This window comes from Peromyscus californicus, unplaced genomic scaffold (genome assembly GCF_007827085.1).
Source record: "Peromyscus californicus insignis strain IS unplaced genomic scaffold, ASM782708v3 Scaffold_8__1_contigs__length_139910024, whole genome shotgun sequence".
Taxonomy (NCBI): Eukaryota; Metazoa; Chordata; class Mammalia; order Rodentia; family Cricetidae; genus Peromyscus; species Peromyscus californicus.
In genome coordinates, this window is record NW_026294606.1 from 105153088 (window position 1) to 105162728 (window position 9641).

The window sequence follows — 9641 nt, forward strand, 5'->3', positions numbered from 1 at the left end:
ATCCAATCTGGACTAGGCATCAAGGAAGGTTGTTATACTTGAAGAGAAGTAGTTTTCCAAGATGACAAAAGGTGGGTTGGTGCTCCAGCAGCCCAGAAAGCTAAAGAATTACAGCAGAGGGTTCAGAGTGCAAAGTGGGATAGGGTAGGTGAGGGTGGGACAGAGACTGAGAGTCTGAAAAGTAAGCTTTAAAAACTCACTGGTGCCAGGTGGTGATGATGCATGCCTTTAATTTCAGCACTTGGGAGGCAAAGACAGGTGGATCTCTGTGAGTCTGAGGCCAGCCTGGTCTATAGAGTTCCAGGACAGTCAGGTATTAAACAATCAAACAAACAAACAACAACAAACCCCTCAGTGGTTAAGAGCACTGGCTGCTCTTCTAGAGGACCTGGGCTCAGTTCCTATCACCTACATGGCAGTTCACAATTGCCTGTAACTCCAGTTTTAGGTGACTTATGGCTTTAAGACTTAAGGCTTCTGTGGGTACCAGGTAAACATATGGTGCACAGATATGCATGCAGGCAAAATGTCAATACACACAAAATAAAATAATAGAAAAAAAGTTATCAGCAGGGCAGTGGTGGTGCACGCCTTTAATCCCAGCACTCGGGAGGCAGAGACAGGTGGATCTCTGTGAGTTCGAGGCTAGCCTGGTCTACAAAGCCAGTTCCAGGAAAGGTGCAAAGCTACACAGAGAAACTCTGTCTTGAAAAAACAACAACAAAAAAAACAACAATAACAACAAAGTATCTAAAAGCTAAAAATACCCTTGAACAACAAGATAAGATTAGAGATTTGAGATCTCCCAAGATCAAATTCTTGATGAGTGCCGCTTTGATTATATAAATGCACAATCTACCTTTGATAAGCATACATTATCCATATGCCATACAGCAGCCTTAAATGCTTGGGAAAAAATTCCAGAATCATAAAGACCAACTGAGCTATATACAAAGGTCTTCCAGGGGTCAAAAGAACCATTTACTGATTTTTTTACAAAGACTGACCAAGGCTATAAACAAGACAATATCAGAACATGAATTAAGACAAATATTAATTCAATATTTGGCTTTTAATAATGCTAATATAGAATACAAAAGGATACTTGTACCTTTAAAGATTAAATCAACACCCATAAAGGAATGGATTCAACACACAAACCATACTGAGTCTCTTAAGTATGATGAAGAGGCTTGGATAGGAGAGGCGATTTCCAAAGATGGAAAGAGACATCAAAATACCAAATGTTTTAACTGTAATAAACCAGGTCATATAAGAAGGAATTGTACACAGGGCATTCCTAGAAACAATGCTTTTTCTAGAAATAACTCAAACAGGAGACCCCAACCTTATGCAGAAGAAGCGGCAAAGGCCAACAATGGACCAATGAATACAGATCAACAAGAGACATATAAGGCAAACCTTTATCGATGGGAAACACCTTGAGGGGGGCTTCTCTCAGGCCCCCAAATTGAACATGGTTCAATTATATTCAGTCACTGTGGAGGAAATTTCTCCCTAGGACAATTAACCCAATCCCTAGTATACAAAACAATACTACACTGGATGATAGAACAGTTTTGATAGATGGATCAAAAATTCCAACGAACACCATAAAATGAATATTTTGACAGACTTCCATAAATGAACATAGACCAAAGCTTAGAATACAAATTAAAAACATTATTCTAGGCTGGGCGGTGGTGGCATATGCCTTTTTTGTTTGTTTGTTTGTTTGTTTTGTTTAGCGACAGGGTTTCTCTGTGTAACTTTAGTGCTTGTCCTGGATCTCACTCCTGCCTCTGCCTCCCAGGCGATGGTGGCACACACCTTTAATCCCAGCACTCGGGAGGCAGAGCCAGGCAGATCTCTGTGAGTTCCAGACCATTCTGGTCTACAAATCGAGTTCCAGGACAGGCCCCAAAGCTACACAGAGAAACCCTGTCTCAAAAAACCCCCCCAAAAAACAATATTCTAGAAGGCTTAATGGACACAGATGCAGATATGACTATAATTACACCAAAATCATAGCATCCGAATTGGCCTCTTCAAGAGGTAGGTGTCCAGTTTCTAGGGACTGAAACCCATCTCAGATAAAACAAAATATGAGATGGGTTAAATACATAGGGCCAGAAAGACAGACAGTGAGGCTGAAGCCACATATGGCTAATATAGCAATGAATCTTTGGGGCTGAGATCCATTACAGCAATGGAATACCCAGATAAACATTCCTCCAGTCTCAGAAATGGAATATAGACCAATCCATGTTTCTGAAAATAATATTATAAGACACTATTAAAAAAACAGTCACCAACCATTCAGGCTGTACATAAACAGAGCACAACTGCCATTGAACTCTCAGAAGTACCAATGGCCCTACCTTTAAAATGACTAACTGATAAACCTTTCTGGGTTGGACAATTGCTGTGGGATGTCCTGTATGTTGTGAATATATGTTGCTATGATTGATTGATAAATAAAACACTGATTGGCCAGTAGCCAGGCAGGAAGTATAGGATAGGTGGGACAAACAGAGAAGAGAGGCTAGGAGGTGGAAGCTGAAGGAGATACCAGCCTGCCATCGAGGGAGCAGCATGTAAAGGCAGCAGGTAAAGCCACAGAACATGTGACAACATATAGATTAACATAGATGGGCTGAGTTTAAGTGTAAGAGCTAGACAATGGTAGGCCTGAGCTAATGGCCGAGCAGTTTAAATAATATAAGAGTCTGTGTGTTTAATTTATAAGTGGGCTACGGGACTGCTGGGGCTTGGCGGGACCCGGAGAGAAACTCTCTAGCTACAGACAATGGGCTATGACACAAGAGAAACTACAAGCCTTAAAACAGCTGGTTCAGGAACAGTGAAATCCTCAACATATTGAAGAATCTACCAGCCCTTGGAATTCTCCTGTATTTGTTATTAAAAAGAAATCTGGTAAACAGAGAATGCTGAAAGATCTGAGGGCCATAAATAAAGTAATTCGGCTTATGGGCTCCCTATAGAATGGGATGCCCTTGCCCTCTCTGTTACCCAAAAAATGGCCTATTATAGTTATTTGATTTAAAAAACTTTCTTTTCCATACCTCTTCATGAAAAGGATAGAGAAAAATTTGCCCTCACAGTACTTACTTATAATAATTCTCAGCCAGTCAAGAGATATCAATGGAAGGAATTCCCCCAGGGAATGTTAAATAGCCCCACCCTATGCCAATATTTCTTGCAAAAGCCATTGGAAAGAATTCATGCACAATTTCCACAATCTATAATTTACCGTTATATGGATGATTATCTTTTTTTTTTTTTTTTTGGTTTTTTTCGAGACAGGGTTTCTCTGTGTAGCTTTGCACCTTTCCTGGAACTTGCTTTGTAGACCAGGCTGGCCTCGAACTCACAGAGATCTGCCTGGCTCTGCCTCCCAAGTGCTGGGATTAAAGGTGTGCGCCACTACCGCGACTATATGGATGATATCTTATTAGCTGATCTTAAGTCAAATATCTTAGAAAACATATTCAGAGAAATAAAGCTTACTGGGGATTAGAAATTACTCCCTAAAAAATACAAAGAAGAGATTCTATTAATTACTTAGGATATAAGATAGATATACAAAAAATTAGACCCCAAAAGTTACAACTCAGGGGAGATCAATTGTGGACTCTCAAAGGTTTTCAAAAACTGTTAGGAAGCATTTCCAACTTACAGACTATCATTGGAATACCTAAAAATGAACTAGTAAATTTAGCCAATACCCTAAAAGGGGACAAGGACTTAAACAGTCCACGAGAATTATCAGCTGAAGCAGAGAAGGAATTGGCTCTAGTAGAAAAGAAAATACGAGAGGCACATGTGGATCCTGTGAATCCCGAACTTCAAAGCATTCTGGTCATATTCTCCTCCAGACACTCTCCCACAGGGGTTTTGATGTAAAGGAAAGATATTATATTGGAATGGATATTTCTACCACATAAACCGAGTAAGAAATTAAAGATATATATGGAAAAGATCTCTGATTTGATTCTAAAAGGAAAATTAGGACTTTGTCAATTGACAGGAATGGACTCAACAGAAATTGTAGTACCTTTAACTAGTGAAGAAATGCCCTCTTTAAGGAAAGATAATGAATACTGGCAAAGAACCTGCAATAATTTTTTGGGAGAGATTAACAACTGTTATCCCAAAATCAAGAGACTAGAATTCATAAAAAGAACTAAATGGGTCAGTCCTTCCTCACATTATAGAGCAAAAACCAATCTCTGGAGTCCCCATATTCTATACTGATGCAAATAAATCATAAAAAAGGATATAAATCAGGAGATTAAATAAAATGGTTCAAACCCCCTACAATTCTGTACAAAAGACTGAACTGTATGCCATTCTTCTGGTACTAATGGACTTCACAGAACCTCTCAATATAGTTACTGACTCTCAATATGCAGAGAGTTGTTTTAGGTATTGAAACTGTTGAATTTATTCCTGATAATACAGAATTAACTTCACTATTTATACAATTACAGGAAATCATCAGAAATAGGGAACATTCTGTATATATAACACACATCAGATCCCATATGAGTCTGCCAGGTCCTCTAGCAAAAGGTAATGATGAGACTGATCAGTTATTAATAGGTAATGTGCTAGAAGCCTCAGCATTTCATAAGACACACCATATAAATAACAAAGATTTAAAAAAGGACTTTTCCGTCGGGCGGTGGTGGCTCACGCCTTTAATCCCAGCACTTGGGAGGCAGAGCCAGGCGGATCGCTGTGAGTTCGAGGCCAGCCTGGGCTACCAAGTGAGTTCCAGGAAAGGCGCAAAGCTACACAGAGAAACCCTGTCTCGAAAAACCAAAAAAAAAAAAAAAAAAAAAAAGGACTTTTCCATCACTTGGCAACAAGCCAAGGAAATTATAAAATAATGTCCTACTTGTTCCTTTTGTAACCAAACTCTATTACCTGCAGGAAGCAATCCTAAAGGTATACAAAGAAATGAAATTTAACAGATGGATACGTTTCATTTCACAGAATTTGGAAGATTAAAATATGTACACCATACCATTGACACCTATTCAATTCCTATGAGTTCTGAAAAGGCTGATTCTATAGTTACACACCTCTTAGACATTATGGCCATCATTGGAATACCTGTACAAATTAAGACTGACAATGCTCCAGCATATGTCTCAAATAAGATGAAGCAATTTTTTGTTTATTATAATATAAAGCATATTATAGACATATTACACAATCTCACAGGCCAGTCATAGAAAGATCTAATCGAATTTTAGCCACTCAGCCATCTCTCCAGCCCTCTAATTGAACTTTAAAGGATATGCTAAATAAACAAAAAGAAATAACAATGATCCTAAAAATAGATTACATAATGCTTGAATTTTCTCAGTGCTGATGAGAAAGGGACAACAGCTGCAGAGAGACACTGGACAACAGAAATAACTCCTGAGCTAAACCAACTGGTTTACTTCAAAGATGTGTTGATCTCGGAATGGAAGCCAGAATACATCCTACTTTGGAAAAGGGATTTTTGCTTTTGTTTCTACAGGAGAAGAAAAACTATAGATACCAACAAAATTAATAAAAATTCAACTCAAATAGGAGAAAGCCCTTGATGAGGAGAAGTAATAGCTCATCCACCAATATGACAACTGTACAAGTTGTAAGAAAAACTCAACAAATAAGGGCTGGGGCAGGGTTCTTTTTTTTGTCTTTATTGGATAATAGAAATACCCATCTTGAAGAAATCATAAGACCTTGGAAACCCAGACATCTACAATAAAAGGAAAGGACCTATTGGTACCAATATAGTCTACAGGGTAATATCTCACTAACTAACGTCAATATCTCTTTAACTCTAGAATAATTATGTTCCCAATTCAATTCTAAATCAAGCTGACTTTGGAGTTGGAATATGGCTCTCTCCTTCTCTAAACCCAAGCACATTGCTAAAAAAATAAAATAATATAAAATAGGAGATCCTGTCTCATATCAGAAGAGCCAACTGATATGGGACAAAAAACAAAAACAAAAACAAAAAAACCAATAATCTAGGGACCATTGTTGTCAAGATTCTATTTCTTTCCATGCTTATCCTTGATTTCTGGGAATCGTTCCTCACATCATCCTAAAATCCAAACTTTCCATTTTGATAATAATGTTCAAGTTTTCCACAATGAAAAATTAGTCTTTCCAATAGCAATTTCTAAAGTTTCCAGAAGGAAGATGGGGCCCCACAACAATGACTCTATCCAGTCCAGAATGATGCCATTGTGCCTAAGGTATTACTCAGTGATCAGCTTTGGACTGCAAACTCTTCAGGACAGTTCCAAAATGAGATGGTCCATCCTATTATACTTCTAGCCAGAACCTCAGATAACTTTACCCATTACTCTGAGACTAGCTACAAACATTACAGCTAGTCCTATTGAAACTTAACTATTTAGCTTTCTTACAGGATCCCATAAAGATACTGTCGCCCCCTAAACAACAAGAAACAATTAAAACAAAACACAGCGCCCCTCCTCCAAAGTTTTCATTTCCTCAGGGTTTATGAATAAATTGTTATAGAGTTAGGAATGGAACAATAAAATTTAGACTCAGGATTCTTTTTGGAAAAGAAAGAAAAAGGGAATAGATAGGTATAGGATATTAAGGTAGATTACTATATCTACTAATAAACTAATTTAGCAAACTATCAGCCCTAGATAATTTGCACTGATATGGATTCTTGTATATTGATACAAATGTAAACTATTTTTAAATTCCTATATAAGATAACTTGTATTTTTGGTTGTGAGCCTAGCCTTTAACGGCTGAGCCATGTAGCTGGGCGGTGGTGGCGCACGCCTTTAGTCCCAGCCCTCCGGAGGCAGAGGCAGGCGGATATCTGTGAGTTCGAGGCCAGCCTGGTCTCTAAAGCAAGTTCCAGGAAAGGCGCAAAGCTACACAGAGCAGAGAAACCCTGTCTCAAAAAAAAAAAAAAAAGATAACTTGTATATTGACACAAATTCAAAACTATGATCGTCATATTGTACACATGTTCCTACTCCTATTTGAAATATTTTGCATTTTGCATATTGATACAAATACAAAATTATATTCACCATATTGTATGTATGTTCTACCTCTGTTTAGGATATTTTGTATATTGATACATATTAAAAATATTGTTATCATACTGCACTATACATTTCTACCCATTTAAGATGTTTTGTGTATTGTCACAATTTTGAGGTCATTGTTCTTATACTGTACATCTATTTACAGACTGTTTACCTTGTTATGTAAAGCCTTAGTCCTTAGGTTATTTAGGTAGATAAGACTTATAGAACTACAGTCATCCATGCTTGTCATATCTATAGTTATGTTAGGTTTTTCAGATTTACAGAAACATATGTCAGATGGATAGGTAATCTTCAAACACTTCATAGACCTAGAGAATATGGTATTTAAATGTTTTGATAACTTAGAATTCTGTTGATGTGAGACATGATTGCTCTTGGCAGCACCAATCTACTCCTGATAGAATGCTGGACTCCAAAGACACCCCATTTGGAAGTTTGTCTTCTTCTTGGCACAAAATGACCTGCTGGGCAAAGAACTGCCCTTGCCTTGACTGCTGACAGTATGCACCCTGTCCTTTCCGGACGAGCAGGACACAAGACTACTGAACCTTGTCAAGACAGGGTAAGATGATCTCTCAAAATTCCTGCTTCTGAAAATGGTCTATCAGATATTATAGGCCCATAGCCAAAATGGATGCCCCAATGGTACTGAGAAACTTTAAGTGACTGTCCAGGCTGCCAGCTGTCTCTGTCTATTCCCGAAATTTTTAAAAAATTGCATGCTTGCATTTCCTGTTTTCTCAGGTATTATTATGTTCCTACTCAGGTCTTTGATGGGATTGAAGACTAGATAGTTACAATTACAGTCCTCCCATATCTTAGTTAAGAACATTTCAGATACTAAAGTTAGATTTTGTTTGTTTGTTTTTGTTTTTCTTTTTTTTGTTTTTTGTTTTTTGTTTTTCGAGACAGGGTTTCTCTGTAGCTTTGGAGCCTGTCCTGGACTAGCTCTGTAGACCAGGCTGGCCTCGAACTCACAGAGATCCGCCTGCCTCTGCCTCCCAAGTGCTGGGATTACAGGTGTGGGCCACCACCGCCGGCTTTGTTTTTGTTTTTTGAGACAGGGTTTCTCTGTGTAGTTTTGGAGCCTGTCCTGGACTAGCTCTGTAGACCAGGCTGACCTCGAACTCACAGAGATCTGCCTGGCTCTGCCTCCTGAGTGCTGGGATTAAAGGCATGTGCCACCGCTGCCTGGCTAAAGTTAGATTTTTTTAGAATAGGACAGCTATTGGAGTAATCTCTGTAACATGCCATTTATCTATGTTGTGGGCATTTCTGGATTTTAGTATGTGTCTCTTGTTTGATGTTTTTCTTGCTGGTTATATTTCTATTTTTGTTTAGGCTATTACCTTTCCCCTCTCCTGGACAATACTTGATAATCGTTCCTATTGTGTATAGTTTTATATTAGGTTAGAAATTTCTTATTTAGACAAAAAGGGTGATGTAGTGGATAGCTGTTCTATGACCCTGAGGCACAGCCCTGGAGACACAGCAGGTAACTGCTCTACCTGCCTATGACCTTGAAGTATGTACCGGGGTGTGGCCTCTCAGCTACCCATAAGTCTGAGATGCACAGTTTCACCACCCCTTCACTCCCTTGTGGGACTTGGATGTGGGACTGACTTGGACAGCAGGAACCACGTGAGAATGTGCCCCAGCACTCCAGAACCTTCGACAATTCTGTCCTGTATCATGAGTTTTTCTCTTCTAATAAATAAATCCCTTTGCCCTTTGAGCAGACTCCATGGATTTTTCACTTTAAACCTTTGTCCAGGCTCATGGCTGGTCAAGTTCCTGAGAATAAGTGAGTACTGAGTGCTTAGTCATAAACAGGACACCTACACTGCCCCCTCCAAGGCTCAGGGAACATCAAGGAAAAGGCAGACAGGAGTGTTAAAAGCACTGTCTTAGGGACGTGATGTAGCTGTGGTGCTCATGAACTTACAGCAGCGACAGTTGCTTGCATAGGCCTTCACAGACTGGACTCTGTCAATATTCAGTCATAGTGGGAGGGCTCATGTATGGTGATATTTTATTTGTGCTAAAATGTGATTTTATTTGTATGTTAATAAATAAAAGTGCCTGGGAGTCAGAGCTAATAGCAAGCCATTGCAGAAGTCTGGCAGTGGTAGCACACTCCCTTAATCCCGATCACATGACAGGCAGATCATTTCTGTGTGTTCAAGGACACCACTACCATGGAAACACACGCCTTTAATCTCAATACCAGCCATAGAAGACCTGGAGGTCTGTATAGACAGACAGTGACGAGGAGGTCATGTGGTGGGGTTTACAACCAATGAGAAGGCAGAACAGAAAGTCAATAAAATGACAGACTCACGGGAAGTAGCTCTGTTTCTCAGGGGAAGGACGGCAGAGGCAGCGAGGGGTAAAAGGCGGATTTAGTCTCAGCTCTTAGCTACTGCTCTGACCTCTTGGACTTTTAACTCTACATTTGGCTCTGTGTTTCTTATTTAATAAGATGGTTACATTTGCACTCATGGG